We start from the raw sequence: 22,341 nt of genomic DNA, 5'->3' as shown, positions 1-22,341 counted from the left end.
AGCTAAACATCAATCTGACTTCCCTCTAGCCCCACCAGCTAAACATCAATCTGACTTCCCTCTAGGCCCACCAGCTAAACATCAATCTGACTTCCCTCTAGCCCCTAAACATCAATCTGATTTCCCTCTAGGCCCACCAGCTAAACATCAATCTGACTTCCCTCTAGGCCCACCAGCTAAACATCAATCTGACTTCCCTCTAGCCCCACCAGCTAAACATCAATCTGACTTCCCTCTAGCCCCACCAACTAAACATCAATCTGACTTCCCTCTAGCCCCACCAGCTAAACATCAATCTGACTTCCCTCTAGGCCCACCAGCTAAACATCAATCTGACTTCCCTCTAGGCCCACCAGCTAAACATCAATCTGACTTCCCTCTAGCCCACCAACTAAACATCAATCTGACTTCCCTCTAGGCCCACGAGCTAAACATCAATCTGACTTCCCTCTAGCCCCACCAACTAAACATCAATCTGACTTCCCTCTAGACCCACCAGCTAAACATCAATCTGACTTCCCTCTAGGCCCACCAGCTAAACATCAATCTGACTTCCCTCTAGGCCCACCAGCTAAACATCAATCTGACTTCCCGCTAGCCCCACCAACTAAACATCAATCTGACTTCCCTCTAGCCCACCAGCTAAACATCAATCTGACTTCCCTCTAGTCCCACCAACTAAACATCAATCTGACTTCCCTCTAGGCCACCAACTAAAAATCAATCTGACTTCCCTCTAGGCCCACCAGCTAAACATCAATCTGACTTCCCTCTAGGCCCACCAGCTAAACATCAATCTGACTTCCCTCTAGCCCCTAAACATCAATCTGATTTCCCTCTAGCCCCTAAACATCAATCTGACTTCCCTCTAGGCCCACCAGCTAAACATCAATCTGACTTCCCTCTAGCCCCTAAACATCAATCTGATTTCCCTCTAGCCCCTAAACATCAATCTGACTTCCCTCTAGGCCCACCAGCTAAACATCAATCTGACTTCCCTCTAGGCCCACCAGCTAAACATCAATCTGACTTCCCTCTAGCCCCTAAACATCAATCTGATTTCCCTCTAGCCCCTAAACATCAATCTGACTTCCCTCTAGGCCCACCAACTAAACATCAATCTGACTTCCCTCTAGGACCACCAACTAAACATCAATCTGACTTCCCTCTAGGCCCACCAACTAAACATCAATCTGACTTCCCTCTAGGCCCACCAGCTAAACATCAATCTGACTTCCCTCTAGCCCCACCAGCTAAACATCAATCTGACTTCCCTCTAGGCCCACCAACTAAACATCAATATGACTTCCCTCTAGCCCCACCAGCTAAACATCAATCTGACTTCCCTCTAGGCCCACCAGCTAAACATCAATCTGACTTCCCTCTAGCCCACCAACTAAACATCAATCTGACTTCCCTCTAGGCCCACGAGCTAAACATCAATCTGACTTCCCTCTAGCCCCACCAACTAAACATCAATCTGACTTCACTCTAGACCCACCAGCTAAACATCAATCTGACTTCCCTCTAGGCCCACCAGCTAAACATCAATCTGACTTCCCTCTAGGCCCACCAGCTAAACATCAATCTGACTTCCCGCTAGCCCCACCAACTAAACATCAATCTGACTTCCCTCTAGCCCACCAGCTAAACATCAATCTGACTTCCCTCTAGTCCCACCAACTAAACATCAATCTGACTTCCCTCTAGGCCACCAACTAAAAATCAATCTGACTTCCCTCTAGGCCCACCAGCTAAACATCAATCTGACTTCCCTCTAGGCCCACCAGCTAAACATCAATCTGACTTCCCTCTAGGCCCACCAGCTAAACATCAATCTGACTTCCCTCTAGCCCCTAAACATCAATCTGATTTCCCTCTAGCCCCTAAACATCAATCTGACTTCCCTCTAGGCCCACCAGCTAAACATCAATCTGACTTCCCTCTAGCCCCTAAACATCAATCTGATTTCCCTCTAGCCCCTAAACATCAATCTGACTTCCCTCTAGGCCCACCAGCTAAACATCAATCTGACTTCCCTCTAGGCCCACCAGCTAAACATCAATCTGACTTCCCTCTAGCCCCTAAACATCAATCTGATTTCCCTCTAGCCCCTAAACATCAATCTGACTTCCCTCTAGGCCCACCAACTAAACATCAATCTGACTTCCCTCTAGGACCACCAACTAAACATCAATCTGACTTCCCTCTAGGCCCACCAACTAAACATCAATCTGACTTCCCTCTAGGCCCACCAGCTAAACATCAATCTGACTTCCCTCTAGCCCCACCAGCTAAACATCAATCTGACTTCCCTCTAGTCCCACCAACTAAACATCAATATGACTTCCCTCTAGCCCCACCAGCTAAACATCAATCTGACTTCCCTCTAGGCCCACCAGCTAAACATCAATCTGACTTCCCTCTAGCCCACCAACTAAACATCAATCTGACTTCCCTCTAGGCCCACGAGCTAAACATCAATCTGACTTCCCTCTAGCCCCACCAACTAAACATCAATCTGACTTCCCTCTAGACCCACCAGCTAAACATCAATCTGACTTCCCTCTAGGCCCACCAGCTAAACATCAATCTGACTTCCCTCTAGGCCCACCAGCTAAACATCAATCTGACTTCCCGCTAGCCCCACCAACTAAACATCAATCTGACTTCCCTCTAGCCCACCAGCTAAACATCAATCTGACTTCCCTCTAGTCCCACCAACTAAACATCAATCTGACTTCCCTCTAGGCCACCAACTAAACATCAATCTGACTTCCCTCTAGGCCCACCAGCTAAACATCAATCTGACTTCCCTCTAGGCCCACCAGCTAAACATCAATCTGACTTCCCTCTAGGCCCACCAGCTAAACATCAATCTGACTTCCCTCTAGCCCCTAAACATCAATCTGATTTCCCTCTAGCCCCTAAACATCAATCTGACTTCCCTCTAGGCCCACCAGCTAAACATCAATCTGACTTCCCTCTAGCCCCTAAACATCAATCTGATTTCCCTCTAGCCCCTAAACATCAATCTGACTTCCCTCTAGGCCCACCAGCTAAACATCAATCTGACTTCCCTCTAGGCCCACCAGCTAAACATCAATCTGACTTCCCTCTAGCCCCTAAACATCAATCTGATTTCCCTCTAGCCCCTAAACATCAATCTGACTTCCCTCTAGGCCCACCAACTAAACATCAATCTGACTTCCCTCTAGGACCACCAACTAAACATCAATCTGACTTCCCTCTAGGCCCACCAACTAAACATCAATCTGACTTCCCTCTAGGCCCACCAGCTAAACATCAATCTGACTTCCCTCTAGCCCCACCAGCTAAACATCAATCTGACTTCCCTCTAGGCCCACCAACTAAACATCAATATGACTTCCCTCTAGCCCCACCAGCTAAACATCAATCTGACTTCCCTCTAGGCCCACCAGCTAAACATCAATCTGACTTCCCTCTAGCCCACCAACTAAACATCAATCTGACTTCCCTCTAGGCCCACGAGCTAAACATCAATCTGACTTCCCTCTAGCCCCACCAACTAAACATCAATCTGACTTCACTCTAGACCCACCAGCTAAACATCAATCTGACTTCCCTCTAGGCCCACCAGCTAAACATCAATCTGACTTCCCTCTAGGCCCACCAGCTAAACATCAATCTGACTTCCCGCTAGCCCCACCAACTAAACATCAATCTGACTTCCCTCTAGCCCACCAGCTAAACATCAATCTGACTTCCCTCTAGTCCCACCAACTAAACATCAATCTGACTTCCCTCTAGGCCACCAACTAAAAATCAATCTGACTTCCCTCTAGGCCCACCAGCTAAACATCAATCTGACTTCCCTCTAGGCCCACCAGCTAAACATCAATCTGACTTCCCTCTAGGCCCACCAGCTAAACATCAATCTGACTTCCCTCTAGCCCCTAAACATCAATCTGATTTCCCTCTAGCCCCTAAACATCAATCTGACTTCCCTCTAGGCCCACCAGCTAAACATCAATCTGACTTCCCTCTAGCCCCTAAACATCAATCTGATTTCCCTCTAGCCCCTAAACATCAATCTGACTTCCCTCTAGGCCCACCAGCTAAACATCAATCTGACTTCCCTCTAGGCCCACCAGCTAAACATCAATCTGACTTCCCTCTAGCCCCTAAACATCAATCTGATTTCCCTCTAGCCCCTAAACATCAATCTGACTTCCCTCTAGGCCCACCAACTAAACATCAATCTGACTTCCCTCTAGGACCACCAACTAAACATCAATCTGACTTCCCTCTAGGCCCACCAACTAAACATCAATCTGACTTCCCTCTAGGCCCACCAGCTAAACATCAATCTGACTTCCCTCTAGCCCCACCAGCTAAACATCAATCTGACTTCCCTCTAGGCCCACCAACTAAACATCAATATGACTTCCCTCTAGCCCCACCAGCTAAACATCAATCTGACTTCCCTCTAGGCCCACCAGCTAAACATCAATCTGACTTCCCTCTAGCCCACTAACTAAACATCAATCTGACTTCCCTCTAGGCCCACCAGCTAAACATCAATCTGACATCCATTTTACCAATCTCAGAAGGACTAGGAAGGTGGAACAGTGTGGGTTGGCCTTTCTCTCAAAAGTGGAATGGCAGGCGCTGGGAAGTGGGCAAACCACACACACACACGCACGCACACACACACACACACACACACACACACACACACACACACACACACACACACACACACACACACACACACACACACACACACACACACACACACACACACACACACACCATTCCTCAAAAAGGGAGCTAATTGTTTGAGTCTAGAGCCAGCAGTGTGGCAGTGATAAAAAGAGAGCTGGACTCAATAAAGTAACATCCTTGAAGTTGGCACTGTAACGTGACCTGCCTTGGCCCAGATCCACTGTTGTGACATTAACTGGACGTCAGCACTCTGTTACCCACTGACCCTGTTTCCATGGCAGCTGCCACCTTAGGTCAATCAGAAACTCCCTTACTGCCTGATTAAGGACATGGCAGCTAATGCAAGGCCCAGACAAAGAAAACTTGACCCCTTGACCCCACGGTGAACCGTACCCCTAACCCTAATTACCCCCCAGGGTAATGTAAGGGCAACTATTTCCCAATGGTTTACAAATACCTGGGTCATATACATTAGGCACCAAGTGGCAAGAAAACAGACAAACAGGGAGGGACTATCTGAAGTTGTCCAATAAGAAACGCTCGTCTTTGTTTTTTAATGAATAGGGCCCTGACAAACCCTGACAGAAGAGAACATCCAACGATGCTTAACAAACACTACACAGCTGTTCCTGAGCCGGAGCTTCCTTTAGAACATAATGTTATAAATAGGAACAAGACAGTTTGCTCAGTTTGCCTTTACCTGATCTGCCTGTCTCTTGGTCTGCTGTCTGTCTGTCTGCCTTCTTAACCCAGAAGCATCACCTCCTCTCTTCACTGATGATTTACTCTCCTTCTGGGCATGATCTTCTTTCTTCCTCCTCTTCCTCCCGTGCCACAGTGGTTTTGGTGGAGAGGTGGTTTTGGTAAGTGAGGTAGCGGAACAGGGAGAGAGCCTCTAACGGTCTGTGGTTGAGTTTCGGTAAAGTGGAGTGGTCCTACAGCCGTCACTGGTTGTTTGTGGTTGTGGTCCAGACTACTGGGGTTCAATACTGCTGTAGTGACTCACAGCATAGAACCCACTGGGATGTATGACCACGAGCTGCAAAAAGACAAATGGAGAGGGACAGATCAGACTAGCTATTAAAACAGTGTTGTGATTGGCGAAACAGCATTCACATGCATGCAGCATGGACTCTGGATAAGTGAAAAAGGGATGGAGGTGGAGAGGTGAGGAGAGACGGAATGATAGTGGAAAGAGATAGTGAGGTGGAAAGGAGAGGAGAGAGAGAGAGCGGTGGATGAGAGAGAAGAGGAGAGGAGAGAGAGAGTGGTGGATGGGAGAGAAGAGAAGAGGAGAGAGAGCGGTAAATGGGAGAGAAGAGAGAGAGCAGTGGATGGGAGAGAAGAGGAGAGGAAAGAGAGAGCGGTAGATGGGAGAGAAGAGGAGAGGAGAGAGCCTTGGATGGGAGAGATGAGGAGAGGAGAGCGGTGGATGGGAGAGAAGAGGAGGGGGACAGAGTGGTGGATGTGAGAGAAGAGAGGAGAGAGAGAGCGGTAGATGGGAGGTGCCAGGGGAAATCTCCTCTAGCTGGCTGCTAGATGCCGTAATCTGACAGAAATAAAAGCCCTAGACATGTGGGAGCAGAGAGAGAGAGAGAAAGAGAGAGGGAGAGGGAGCGAGAGAGAGAGCAAGAGAGAGGGAGAGGGAGGGAAAAGAGGGAAGGATGGAGTTGGAAAGAGAGGGCAAGAGAAGGAGGGAGGGTGTTATGGTTTTCCATCAGCTGGCGTTCTCTGATGAACAGAGGGAAGAAAGGGGGAATAGCCAGGAGATAGATGCTTGAGAGTGGGTGGGAACAAGGGAGAGAAGCAGAGATGGGGAAGAGGGAGCAATACAGAGAAACGCAATAAGAACTGGGGAGAGGAGAGGGATGTGTTCAAAAGAAATGGTTGGCAGGAGGGAATTGAGAAAGTGAGGGAAGAAAGTGGGAGCAGGGAAGGACAAAGAGATAGAATCAGAGAAGGAAAATAGGAAAATAAAGCAGGGAATGTGTGGGAGGCTTTGGTTCATTATTGTACCGTTGTCCCTAGCAACAGCCCCTTCCCTGTCTCCGCCTTTCTTTCTCTACCTCTATCTCTCTTCCTTCTTCATTCTGTCCTTCACCTACTTCATCCTCCCTCCATTGTATGCTCCCTTTCTTCTTTTCGTTCAACCTCTCTCTGCAACCCTTCTCTCCCTCTTTCAAAATAAAATAAAATCAAAGTTAATTCACTACATACACAGATTTGCAGATATTATCGCAGGTGCAGCAAAATGCTTGTGTTTTTAGCTCCAACAGTGCAATAATAATGCCTAGCAAAACAAAAGAATACACACATAATACAAAAAGAAAAAGAAAGACATTAAGAAATATCAGAACAATGCCAGAGTCCGGAATATATATATATATATATATATATATATATATATATATATATATATATATATACAGTCGAAGTCTGAAGTTTAAATACACTTAGGTTGGAGTCATTAAAACTCGTTTTTCAACCACTCCACAAATGTCTTGTTAACAAAATATAGATTTGGCAAGTCGGTTAGGACATCTACTTTGTGCATGACACAAGTACATTTTCCAACAATTGTTTACAGACAGACTATTTCACTTATAATTCACTGTATCACAATTCCAGTGGGTCAGAAGTTTACATACACTAAGTTGACTGTGCCTTTAAACAGCTTGGAAAATTCCAGAAATTATGTCATGGCTTTAGAAGCTTCTGATAGGCGAATTGACATCATTTGATTCAATTGGAGGTGTACCTGTGGATGTATTTCAAGGCCTACCTTCAAACTCAGTGCCTCTTTGCTTGACATCATGGGAAAATCAAAAGAAATCAGCCAAGACCTCAGAAAAAAAATGTAGACCTCACAAGTCTGGTTCATCCTTGGGAGCAATTTCCAAACGCCTGAAGGTACCACGTTCATCTGTACAAACAAGATTACGCAAGTATAAACACCATGGGACCACACAGCCGTCATACTTTGGTGCGAAAAGTGCAAATCAATCCCAGAACAACAGCAAAGGACCATGTGAATATGCTGGAAGAAACAGGTACAAAAGTATATATACTGCTCAAAAAAATAAAGGGAACACTTAAACAACACAATGTAACTCCAAGTCAATCACACTTCTGTGAAATCAAACTGTCCACTTAGGAAGCAACACTGATTGACAATAAATTTCACATGCTGTTGTGCAAATGGAATAGACAACAGGTGGAAATTATAGGCAATAACAAGCAAGACACCCCCAATAAAGGAGTGGTTCAGCAGGTGGTGACCACAGACCACTTCTCAGTTCCTATGCTTCCTGGCTGATGTTTTAGTCACTTTTGAATGCTGGCGGTGCTTTCACTCTAGTGGTAGCATGAGACGGAGTCTACAACCCACACAAGTGGCTAAGGTTGTGCAGCTCATCCAGGATGGCACATCAATGCGAGCTGTGGCAAGAAGGTTTGCTGTGTCTGTCAGCGTAGTGTCCAGAGCATGGAGGAGCTACCAGGAGACAGGCCAGTACATCAGGAGACGTGGAGGAGGCCGTAGGAGGGCAACAATCCAGCAGCAGGACCGCTACCTCCGCCTTTGTGCAAGGAGGAGCAGGAGGAGCACTGCCAGAGCCCTGCAAAATGACCTCCAGCAGGCCACAAATGTGCATGTGTCTGCTCAAATGGTCAGAAACAGACTCCATGAGGGTGGAATGAGGGCCCGACGTCCACAGGTGGGGGTTGTGCTTACAGCCCAACACCGTGCAGGACGTTTGGCATTTGCCAGAGAACACCAAGATTGGCAAATTCGCCACTAGCGCCCTGTGCTCTTCACAGATGAAAGCAGGTTCACACTGAGCACGTGACAGACGTGACAGAGTCTGGAGACGCCGTGGAGAACGTTCTGCTGCCTGCAACATCCTCCAGCATGACCGGTTTGGCGGTGGGTCAGTCATGGTGTGGGGTGGCATTTCTTTGGGGGGCCGCACAGCCCTCCATGTGCTCGCCAGAGGTAGCCTGACTGCCATTAGGTACCGAGATGAGATCCTCAGACCCCTTGTGAGACCATATGCTGGTGCGGTTGGCCCTGGGTTCCTCCTAATGCAAGACAATGCTAGACCTCATGTGGCTGGAGTGTGTCAGCAGTTCCTGCAAGAGGAAGGCATTGATGCTATGGACTGGCCCGCCCGTTCCCCAGACCTGAATCCAATTGAGCACATCTGGGACATCATGTCTCGCTCCATCCACCAACACCACGTTGCACCACAGACTGTCCAGGAGTTGGCGGATGCTTTAGTCCAGGTCTGGGAGGATATCTCTCAGGAGACCATCCGCCACCTCATCAGGAGCATGCCCAGGCGTTGTAGGGAGGTCATACAGGCACGTGGAGGCCACACACACTACTGAGCCTCATTTTGACTTGTTTTAAGGACATTACATCAAAGTTGGATCAGCCTGTAGTGTGGTTTTCCACTTTAATTTTGAGTGTGACTCCAAATCCAGACCTCCATGGGTTGATAAATTGGATTTCCATTGATTATTTTTGTGTGATTTTGTTGACAGCACATTCAACTATGTAAAGAAAAAAGTATTTAATAAGATTATTTCTTTCATTCAGATCTAGGATGTGTTGTTTAAGTGTTCCCTTTATTTTTTTGAGCAGTGTATATCCACAGTAAAACGAGTCCTATATCGACATAACCTGAAAGGCCGCTCAGCAAGGAAGAAGCCACTGCTCCAAAACCACCAACAAAAAAAGCCAGACTATGGTTTGCAACTGCACATGGGGACTAAGATCGTACTTTTTGGAGAAATGTCCTCTGGTCTGATGAAACAAAAATAGAACTGTTAGGCCATAATGACCATTGTTATGTTTGGAGGAAAAAGGGGGAGGCCTGCAAGCCGAAGAACACCATCCCAACCGTGAAGCACGGGGGTGGCAGCATACTGTTGTGGGGGTGCTTTGCTGCAGGAGGGACTGGTGCACTTCACAAAATAAATGGCACCATGAGGTAGGGAAATTACGTGGATATATTGAATCAACATTTCAAGACATCAGTCAGGAAGTTAAAGCTTGGTCGCAAATGGGTCTTCCAAATGGACAATGACCCCAAGCATACTTGCAAAGTTGTGGCAAAATGGCTTAAGTACAACAAAGTCATAGTACTGGAGTGGCCATCACAAAGCCCTCAATCCCATAGACAATTTGTGGGCAGAACTGAAAAAGAGTGTGCGAGCAAGGAGGCCTACAAACCTGACTCAATTACACCAGCTCTGTAAGGAGGAATGGGCCAAAATTCACCCAACTTATTTTGGGAAGCTTGTGGAAGGCTACCCAAAACTTTTGCCCTAAGTTAAACAATTTAAAGGCAATGCTACCAAATACTAATTGAGTGTATGTAAACTTCTGACGCACTGGGAATGTGATGAAAGAAATAAAAGCTGAAATAAATAATTCTCTCTACTATTATTCAAACATTTCACAGTCTTAAAATAAAGAGTTGATCCTAACTGACCTAAGACAGGGCATTTTTACTAGGATTAAATGTCAGGAATTGTGAAAAACTGAGTTTAAATGTATTTGGCTAAGGTGTATGTAAACTTCCAACTTCAACTGTATATATATATATATATAAATGTAAAAATGTAAAAAAAAAATATATATATAATGGTGTGTACAGACAGTATGGAATAGAAAAGGTGTGTCAGGGCTGGGCGGTATCCAGATTCTCATCTTGTCATACTGTCCTTCTCTCACCCCGGGATTTACGGTATTACCGGTTTAGTACACAAGGGGGCACCAAATAAACTGAAAAAATCACATTGGGTGTCTTTTACCAGAATGCTAACAGAATTAGTTATAGCAAATATCCACGGAGGCTGCTAGCTTAATATGCTAACGAGCGCAAACGAAAATAAACAAATTTCAAAGACAGGCAATCCAGTTTACAAAGTTATACATATATTTAGAAGCTACCGAATGTCTTTTTTTTTCATTTACAATCGAATGTGAACGAGAGACATTGTGCAAATGAACAAAGTTTTGATGCACACTTGTCTGAAGGAAGAACAATACTGTCTCTCCAGCAGCATGTCTACATGCTGTGTCTGTGTGGAGTCAGGAGTCGCTAGGGCAACGGGCCTGCCCTGCTCAGAGAAGAGGGGAGGAGCAGGCGGGCTGAGAACGGACAGGAGAAAAAACACAAGTAAATCAACATAGCAGTGGCAGCTGTACAAATAACATCCAAAGGGTTTTGACTTCTGAAACACGGACGAAAGCTAACAGAATATGATGCCCTGTCACCTTATTAATTCAGCCACCTACTTAGATAGCAAGTTAAACTTAAGGGTCGTGTTAACACAGAATTCTGCATTTTCCACACAGGAAAAAAAGATAAAATGCAAAATAAATATCTTGCCGTGTTTTGTAAATACAGATCTAAAAAGCTTCTTATTGTAATTTCTGCTCGGCATCAGACACATTTTGTGCTTCAGTTGCACTTCTATCACAGATGATAATTCACGAATGGGCATTCTATCAGCAGACAGCGCTCTGACTGATGTGAAGCTACTTTTCTCCATCATTCTATCAGCAGACAGCGCTCTGACTGATGTGAAGCTACTGTTCTCCATCATTCTATCAGCAGACAGCACTCTGACTGATGTAAAGCTACTTATCTCCATCATTCTATCAGCAGACAGCACTCTGACTGATGTGGAGCTACTGTTCTCCATCATTCTATCAGCAGACAGCGCTCTGACTGATGTGAAAATACTGTTCTCCATCATTCTATCAGCAGACAGCGCTCTGACTGATGTGAAGCTACTGTTCTCCATCATTCTATCAGCAGACAGCGCTCTGACTGATGTGAAAATACTGTTCTCCATCATTCTATCAGCAGACAGCGCTCTGACTGATGTGAAGCTACTTTTCTCCATCATTCTATCAGCAGACAGCGCTCTGACTGATGTGAAGCTACTGTTCTCCATCATTCTATCAGCAGACAGCACTCTGACTGATGTGAAGCTACTGTTCTCCATCATTCTATCAGCAGACAGCGCTCTGACTGATGTGAAGCTGCTTTTCTCCATCATTCTATCAGCAGACAGCGCTCTGACTGATGTGAAGCTACTTTTCTCCATCATTCTATCAGCAGACAGCTCTCTGACTGATGTGAAGCTACTGTTCTCCATCATTCTATCAGCAGACAGCACTCTGACTGATGTGGAGCTACTTTTCTCCATCATTCTATCAGCAGACAGCGCTCTGACTGATGTGAAGCTACTGTTTTCCATCATTCTATCAGCAGACAGCGCTCTGACTGATGTGAAGCTACTTTTCTCCATCATTCTATCAGCAGACAGCGCTCTGACTGATGTGAAGCTATTATTCTCCATCATTCTATCAGCAGACAGCTCTCTGACTGATGTGAAGCTACTTTTCTCCATCATTCTATCAGCAGACAGCGCTCTGACTGATGTGGAGCTACTGTTCTCCATCATTCTATCAGCAGACAGCGCTCTGACTGATGTGAAGCTATTATTCTCCATCATTCTATCAGCAGACAGCGCTCTGACTGATGTGGAGCTACTGTTCTCCATCATTCTATCAGCAGACAGCGCTCTGACTGATGTGAAGCTACTGTTCTCCATCATTCTATCAGCAGACAGCGCTCTGACTGATGTGAAAATACTGTTCTCCATCATTCTATCAGCAGACAGCGCTCTGACTGATGTGAAGCTACTTTTCTCCATCATTCTATCAGCAGACAGCGCTCTGACTGATGTGAAGCTACTGTTCTCCATCATTCTATCAGCAGACAGCACTCTGACTGATGTGAAGCTACTGTTCTCCATCATTCTATCAGCAGACAGCGCTCTGACTGATGTGAAGCTGCTTTTCTCCATCATTCTATCAGCAGACAGCGCTCTGACTGATGTGAAGCTACTTTTCTCCATCATTCTATCAGCAGACAGCTCTCTGACTGATGTGAAGCTACTGTTCTCCATCATTCTATCAGCAGACAGCACTCTGACTGATGTGGAGCTACTTTTCTCCATCATTCTATCAGCAGACAGCGCTCTGACTGATGTGAAGCTACTGTTTTCCATCATTCTATCAGCAGACAGCGCTCTGACTGATGTGAAGCTACTTTTCTCCATCATTCTATCAGCAGACAGCGCTCTGACTGATGTGAAGCTATTATTCTCCATCATTCTATCAGCAGACAGCTCTCTGACTGATGTGAAGCTACTTTTCTCCATCATTCTATCAGCAGACAGCGCTCTGACTGATGTGGAGCTACTGTTCTCCATCATTCTATCAGCAGACAGCGCTCTGACTGATGTGAAGCTACTATTCTCCATCATTCTATCAGCAGACAGCGCTCTGACTGATGTGGAGCTACTGTTCTCCATCATTCTATCAGCAGACAGCGCTCTGACTGATGTGAAGCTACTTTTCTCCATCATTCTATCAGCAGACAGCACTCTGACTGATGTGAAGCTACTGTTCTCCATCATTCTATCAGCAGACAGCGCTCTGACTGATGTGGAGCTAATGTTCTCCATCATTCTATCAGCAGACAGCGCTCTGACTGATGTGGAGCTACTGTTCTCCATCATTCTATCAGCAGACAGCACTCTGACTGATGTGGAGCTACTGTTCTCCATCATTCTATCAGCAGACAGCGCTCTGACTGATGTGAAGCTACTTTTCTCCATCATTCTATCAGCAGACAGCACTCTGACTGATGTGGAGCTACTTTTCTCCATCATTCTATCAGCAGACAGCACTCTGACTGATGTGGAGCTACTGTTCTCCATCATTCTATCAGCAGACAGCGCTCTGACTGATGTGAAGCTACTATTCTCCATCATTCTATCAGCAGACAGCACTCTGACTGATGTGAAGCTACTTTTCTCCATCATTCTATCAGCAGAGACCGCTCTGACTAATGTGAAAATACTGTTCTCCATCATTCTATCAGCAGACAGCGCTCTGACTGATGTGAAGCTACTGTTCTCCATCATTCTATCAGCAGACAGCGCTCTGACTGATGTGAAGCTACTATTCTCCATCATTCTATCAGCAGACAGCGCTCTGACTGATGTGAAAATACTGTTCTCCATCATTCTATCAGCAGACAGCGCTCTGACTGATGTGAAGCTACTTTTCTCCATCATTCTATCAGCAGACAGCGCTCTGACTGATGTGAAGCTACTGTTCTCCATCATTCTATCAGCAGACAGCACTCTGACTGATGTGAAGCTACTGTTCTCCATCATTCTATCAGCAGACAGCGCTCTGACTGATGTGAAGCTGCTTTTCTCCATCATTCTATCAGCAGACAGCGCTCTGACTGATGTGAAGCTACTTTTCTCCATCATTCTATCAGCAGACAGCTCTCTGACTGATGTGAAGCTACTGTTCTCCATCATTCTATCAGCAGACAGCACTCTGACTGATGTGGAGCTACTTTTCTCCATCATTCTATCAGCAGACAGCGCTCTGACTGATGTGAAGCTACTGTTTTCCATCATTCTATCAGCAGACAGCGCTCTGACTGATGTGAAGCTACTTTTCTCCATCATTCTATCAGCAGACAGCGCTCTGACTGATGTGAAGCTATTATTCTCCATCATTCTATCAGCAGACAGCTCTCTGACTGATGTGAAGCTACTTTTCTCCATCATTCTATCAGCAGACAGCGCTCTGACTGATGTGGAGCTACTGTTCTCCATCATTCTATCAGCAGACAGCGCTCTGACTGATGTGAAGCTATTATTCTCCATCATTCTATCAGCAGACAGCGCTCTGACTGATGTGGAGCTACTGTTCTCCATCATTCTATCAGCAGACAGCGCTCTGACTGATGTGAAGCTACTTTTCTCCATCATTCTATCAGCAGACAGCACTCTGACTGATGTGAAGCTACTGTTCTCCATCATTCTATCAGCAGACAGCGCTCTGACTGATGTGGAGCTAATGTTCTCCATCATTCTATCAGCAGACAGCGCTCTGACTGATGTGGAGCTACTGTTCTCCATCATTCTATCAGCAGACAGCACTCTGACTGATGTGGAGCTACTGTTCTCCATCATTCTATCAGCAGACAGCGCTCTGACTGATGTGAAGCTACTTTTCTCCATCATTCTATCAGCAGACAGCACTCTGACTGATGTGGAGCTACTTTTCTCCATCATTCTATCAGCAGACAGCACTCTGACTGATGTGGAGCTACTGTTCTCCATCATTCTATCAGCAGACAGCGCTCTGACTGATGTGAAGCTACTATTCTCCATCATTCTATCAGCAGACAGCACTCTGACTGATGTGAAGCTACTTTTCTCCATCATTCTATCAGCAGAGACCGCTCTGACTAATGTGAAAATACTGTTCTCCATCATTCTATCAGCAGACAGCGCTCTGACTGATGTGAAGCTACTGTTCTCCATCATTCTATCAGCAGACAGCGCTCTGACTGATGTGAAGCTACTATTCTCCATCATTCTATCAGCAGACAGCGCTCTGACTGATGTGAAAATACTGTTCTCCATCATTCTATCAGCAGACAGCGCTCTGACTGATGTGAAGCTACTGTTCTCCATCATTCTATCAGCAGACAGCGCTCTGACTGATGTGAAGCTACTGTTCTCCATCATTCTATCAGCAGACAGCGCTCTGACTGATGTGGAGCTACTGTTCTCCATCATTCTATCAGCAGACAGCGCTCTGACTGATGTGGAGCTACTGTTCTCCATCATTCTATCAGCAGACAGCACTCTGACTGATGTGGAGCTACTGTTCTCCATCATTCTATCAGCAGACAGCGCTCTGACTGATGTGAAGCTACTTTTCTCCATCATTCTATCAGCAGACAGCACTCTGACTGATGTGGAGCTACTTTTCTCCATCATTCTATCAGCAGACAGCGCTCTGACTGATGTGGAGCTACTGTTCTCCATCATTCTATCAGCAGACAGCGCTCTGACTGATGTGAAGCTACTATTCTCCATCATTCTATCAGCAGACAGCGCTCTGACTGATGTGAAGCTACTTTTCTCCATCATTCTATCAGCAGACAGCACTCTGACTGATGTGAAGCTACTTTTCTCCATCATTCTATCAGCAGAGACCGCTCTGACTGATGTGAAAATACTGTTCTCCATCATTCTATCAGCAGACAGCGCTCTGACTGATGTGAAGCTACTGTTCTCCATCATTGTATCAGCAGACAGCGCTCTGACTGATGTGAAGCTACTATTCTCCATCATTCTATCAGCAGACAGCGCTCTGACTGATGTGAAAATACTGTTCTCCATCATTCTATCAGCAGACAGCGCTCTGACTGATGTGAAGCTACTGTTCTCCATCATTCTATCAGCAGACAGCGCTCTGACTGATGTGAAGCTACTTTTCTCCATCATTCTATCAGCAGACAGCGCTCTGACTGATGTGGCGCTACTGTTCTCCATCATTCTATCAGCAGACAGCGCTCTGACTGATGTGGAGCTACTGTTCTCCATCATTCTATCAGCAGACAGCGCTCTGACTGATGTGAAGCTACTGTTCTCCATCATTCTATCAGCAGAGACCGCTCTGACTGATGTGAAGCTACTTTTCTCCCGTTCTTTGTCAGTGTAGCCAGTCTATTTTTATCTGGTGAAATGCAAGACTAACTTTAAGCTGGCTACATTCTTTCTATGATAGGCCTAAACATTAGAAATATGATGGCCATCCATCATTTTTCCAAGAAAGATCTTGCTATTACATTTCAAGCTCATATAGCGTTGCACTTCTGTTGTCATCTGATGAAAATGAAGCTATTGTCTAATGTATTTTCTGTGAAGGAAATCTGTAGTTGCATGTCCCTGATCACTCTATTGAAGCAAAACAACACTGTTGACTTTCAATATAAAATGCGATCCCTGTCAATACACAGCTGGATTCACCTGCTCATGCTATTGTGCTATTTACACAAAGTCAGTGGAGGGCAGCTGTCACACTGGCCGGAACCAGACACACACACACACATGAACACACACGAACACTCAGTCCATCTCATCCCAAACTCAACTGTAGACAAACTGGGATCCTCTCTGTCACACACACTGAAACTCAGTATCTGAACAGACTCAGTCTGCCACAAACCAAGATCACTCTGCTCACTCTTCACTACCGCACTGCCTCCCTTTCTCTTCCTTATGGTCTATATCTCCTTCTGTCCCTGCCTCCCTCTCTCTCTCTCTCTCTCTCTCTCTCTCTCTCCATCCCTCTCCCTCTCTCTCCCTCTCTCTCTCTGTCTCTTTCCCTTCTGCTCTCTCCCTCTCTCTCTCTCTCCCTCCCTCTCCCTCTCTCTCCCTCTGTCTCTTTCCCTTCTGCTCTCTCCCTCTCTCTCATCCCCTTCCTTCTCTCTCCCTCCCTCCTTCCCTCCCTCTCTCTCACCCCCTCCATCCCTCCCTCTCTCCCTCCGCTTCTGCCTCAATGACACACCTTCAGACAGGAGAGATGTGAGTCAAAGGAAGGTCAGACTGGCTTCATGGTGAGCTGACCATGACATCTCATTTACTGCAATAATACTCTTCAGATAAAGCTTCTTCTATCCCCCTGAGTGGTCAGAGCAAAAGGGAGGAGAGGGGATCAAAGTCCTGCAAACACACAAACACGCTTGTGCATACACACACATTTCCAGACATACGCATGGATGTACACAGCATTCACACACACACTGTCCAGAGAGGCTAGAGAACTGTGACCTCCGCTGTCTCCACGGGGGAGAATGGAGAGTTGAAAGGAGGGGAGGGGAAGAGAGGGGAGGGGAGGGGGAGGAGAAAGACAGAGAGAGAGTACACATCACAGAGTGATGAAATGTAATTGGTGCTCACTCACAGATTCAGAAAGGTATTAAAATATAATACAAAATGGTACAGCAATGCTTCAACAATGGAAGTTGAACTTTATTTATGATTTATTATTTCCCAAGTGGGTTACTAAAGGCTACAGCACAATAGGCTAAGAAAAACGGTATGTCTTACAGTATGTCCAAGAGTATGTCCTACAGTATATCTACAGTATGTCCTACAGCATATGCTAGAGTATGTCCTACAGTATATCTACAGTATATCTACAGTGTGTCCTACAGTATATCTACAGTATATCTACAGTATGTCCTACAGTATATCTACAGCATGTCCTACAGTATGTCCTACAGTATATCTACAGCATGTCCTACAGTATGTCCTACAGTATATCTACAGCATATCCTGCAGTATATCTACAGCATGTCCTACAGTATGTCCTACAGTATATCTACAGCATATCCTACAGTATATCTACAGCATGTCCTACAGTATGTCCTACAGTATATCTACAGTATGTCCTACAGCATATGCTAGATTATGTCCTACAGTATATCTACAGTATGTCCTACAGTATATCTACAGTATGTCCTACAGTATATCTACAGTATGTCCTACAGTATATGCTAGAGTATGTCCTACAGTATATCTACAGTATATCTACAGTATGTCCTACAGTATATCTACAGCATGTCCTACATTATATGTAAAGTACAGTATGTCATACAGTATGTCCTACAGTATGTCCTACAGTATATCTACAATACAGTATATCCTACAGTACATGCTACAGTACATTCTACAGTATGTCCTACAGTATATCCTACAGCATGTCCTACATTATATGTAAAGTACAGTATGTTATACAGTACATCCTACAGTAGGTCCTACAGTTCATGCTACAGTACTATACATCCTACAGTATGTCCTACAGTATATGCTACAGTATGTCCTACAGTTCAGAGTTGTCCAGTGTAGTGTAGTCTAGTCATAGGCAGTACTGCTGTACTGAGGTGTCCTGTCATACAGATCTCACTCTGATCAACATTCACCTCGCGTCGCATCATACAGATCTCACTCTGATCAACATTCACCTCGCGTCACATCATACAGATCTCACTCTGATCAACATTCACCTCACATCATACAGATCTCACTCTGATCAACATTCACCTCGCGTCGCATCATACAGATCTCACTCTGATCAACATTCACCTCGCGTCACATCATACAGATCTCACTCTGATCAACATTCACCTCGCGTCACATCATACAGATCTCACTCTGATCAACATTCACCTCGCGTCGCATCATACAGATCTCACTCTGATCAACATTCACCTCGCGTCACATCATACAGATCTCACTCTGATCAACATTCACCTCGCGTCACATCATACAGATCTCACTCTGATCAACATTCACCTCGCGTCACATCATACAGATCTCACTCTGATCAACATTCACCTCGCGTCACATCATACAGATCTCACTCTGATCAACATTCACCTCGCGTCACATCATACAGATCTCACTCTGATCAACATTCACCTCGCGTCGCATCATACAGATCTCACTCTGATCAACATTCACCTCGCGTCACATCATACAGATCTCACTCTGATCAACATTCACCTCGCGTCGCATCATACAGATCTCACTCTGATCAACATTCACCTCGCGTCACATCATACAGATCTCACTCTGATCAACATTCCCCTCGCGTCACATCATACAGATCTCACTCTGATCAACATTCACCTCGCGTCACATCATACAGATCTCACTCTGATCAACATTCACCTCGCGTCGCATCATACAGATCTCACTCTGATCAACATTCACCTCGCGTCACATCATACAGATCTCACTCTGATCAACATTCACCTCGCGTCACATCATACAGATCTCACTCTGATCAACATTCACCTCGCGTCGCATCATACAGATCTCACTCTGGTCAACATTCACCTCGCGTCGCATCATACAGATCTCACTCTGATCAACATTCACCTCGCGTCACATCATACAGATCTCACTCTGATCAACATTCACCTCGCGTCACATCATACAGATATCACTCTGATCAACATTCACCTCGCGTCACATCATACAGATCTCACTCTGATCAACATTCACCTCGCGTCGCATCATACAGATCTCACTCTGATCAACATTCACCTCACATCATACAGATCTCACTCTGATCAACATTCACCTCGCGTCACATCATACAGATCTCACTCTGATCAACATTCACCTTGCGTCACATCATACAGATCTCACTCTGATCAACATTCACCTCGCGTCGCATCATACAGATCTCACTCTGATCAACATTCACCTCGCGTCACATCATACAGATCTCACTCTGATCAACATTCACCTCGCGTCACATCATACAGATCTCACTCTGATCAACATTCACCTCGCGTCACATCATACAGATCTCACTCTGATCAACATTCACCTCGCGTCGCATCATACAGATCTCACTCTGATCAACATTCACCTCGCGTCGCATCATACAGATCTCACTCTGATCAACATTCACCTCGCGTCACATCATACAGATCTCACTCTGATCAACATTCACCTCGCGTCACATCATACAGATATCACTCTGATCAACATTCACCTCGCGTCACATCATACAGATCTCACTCTGATCAACATTCACCTCGCGTCGCATCATACAGATCTCACTCTGATCAACATTCACCTCACATCATACAGATCTCACTCTGATCAACATTCACCTCGCGTCACATCATACAGATCTCACTCTGATCAACATTCACCTTGCGTCACATCATACAGATCTCACTCTGATCAACATTCACCTCGCGTCGCATCATACAGATCTCACTCTGATCAACATTCACCTCGCGTCACATCATACAGATCTCACTCTGATCAACATTCACCTCGCGTCACATCATACAGATCTCACTCTGATCAACATTCACCTCGCGTCGCATCATACAGATCTCACTCTGATCAACATTCACCTCGCGTCACATCATACAGATCTCACTCTGATCAACATTCACCTCGCGTCACATCATACAGATCTCACTCTGATCAACATTCACCTCACATCATACAGATCTCACTCTGATCAACATTCACCTCGCGTCACATCATACAGATCTCACTCTGATCAACATTCACCTCACATCATACAGATCTCACTCTGATCAACATTCACCTTGCGTCGCATCATACAGATCTCACTCTGATCAACATTCACCTCGCGTCACATCATACAGATCTCACTCTGATCAACATTCACCTCGCGTCACATCATACAGATCTCACTCTGATCAACATTCACCTCGCGTCACATCATACAGATCTCACTCTGATCAACATTCACCTCACATCATACAGATCTCACTCTGATCAACATTCACCTCGCGTCACATCATACAGATCTCACTCTGATCAACATTCACCTCACATCATACAGATCTCACTCTGATCAACATTCACCTCGCGTCACATCATACAGATCTCACTCTGATCAACATTCACCTCACATCATACAGATCTCACTCTGATCAACATTCACCTCGCGTCACATCATACAGATCTCACTCTGATCAACATTCACCTCACATCATACAGATCTCACTCTGATCAACATTCACCTCGCGTCACATCATACAGATCTCACTCTGATCAACATTCACCTCGCGTCGCATCATACAGATCTCACTCTGATCAACATTCACCTCGCGTCACATCATACAGATCTCACTCTGATCAACATTCACCTCGCGTCACATCATACAGATCTCACTCTGATCAACATTCACCTCGCGTCACATCATACAGATCTCACTCTGATCAACATTCACCTCGCGTCGCATCATACAGATCTCACTCTGATCAACATTCACCTCGCGTCACATCATACAGATCTCACTCTGATCAACATTCACCTCGCGTCACATCATACAGATCTCACTCTGATCAACATTCACCTCGCGTCACATCATACAGATCTCACTCTGATCAACATTCACCTCACATCATACAGATCTCACTCTGATCAACATTCACCTCGCGTCACATCATACAGATCTCACTCTGATCAACATTCACCTCGCGTCACATCATACAGATCTCACTCTGATCAACATTCACCTCACATCATACAGATCTCACTCTGATCAACATTCACCTCACATCATACAGATCTCACTCTGATCAACATTCACCTCACATCATACAGATCTCACTCTGATCAACATTCACCTCGCGTCACATCATACAGATCTCACTCTGATCAACATTCACCTCGCGTCACATCATACAGATCTCACTCTGATCAACATTCACCTCACATCATACAGATCTCACTCTGATCAACATTCACCTCACATCATACAGATCTCACTCTGATCAACATTCACCTCGCGTCACATCATACAGATCTCACTCTGATCAACATTCACCTCGCGTCACATCATACAGATCTCACTCTGATCAACATTCACCTCGCGTCACATCATACAGATCTCACTCTGATCAACATTCACCTCACATCATACAGATCTCACTCTGATCAACATTCACCTCGCGTCACATCATACAGATCTCACTCTGATCAACATTCACCTCACATCATACAGATCTCACTCTGATCAACATTCACCTCACATCATACAGATCTCACTCTGATCAACATTCACCTCGCGTCGCATCATACAGATCTCACTCTGATCAACATTCACCTCGCGTCACATCATACAAATCTCACTCTGATCAACATTCACCTCA

At 45.4% G+C, this 22,341-nt stretch overlaps 1 protein-coding gene across 3 annotated transcripts in view; it reads right to left on the bottom strand.

The window, feature by feature from the left end:
- The window catches only part of LOC115171624 (protein phosphatase 1 regulatory subunit 29-like), a 139,533-nt gene that overhangs the window by 85,912 nt on the left and 31,280 nt on the right, over window positions 1–22,341 (bottom strand). For 2 of the 3 annotated variants that reach the window (XM_029728600.1, XM_029728601.1), the window contains exon 2: window positions 5,411–5,749. The gene's annotated coding sequence lies outside the window, so the exon portion shown is untranslated. Of the gene's footprint in view, window positions 1–5,410; window positions 5,750–6,815; window positions 6,856–22,341 lie in introns of those variants that run through there. The other variant, XM_029728602.1, reaches the window with a different exon arrangement.

This window comes from Salmo trutta, chromosome 32, assembly GCF_901001165.1.
Source record: "Salmo trutta chromosome 32, fSalTru1.1, whole genome shotgun sequence".
NCBI classification, from domain to species: Eukaryota; Metazoa; Chordata; class Actinopteri; order Salmoniformes; family Salmonidae; genus Salmo; species Salmo trutta.
The sequence above is the reverse complement of the archived record's forward strand: the minus strand, read 5'-3'. Positions and strand labels throughout refer to the sequence as shown.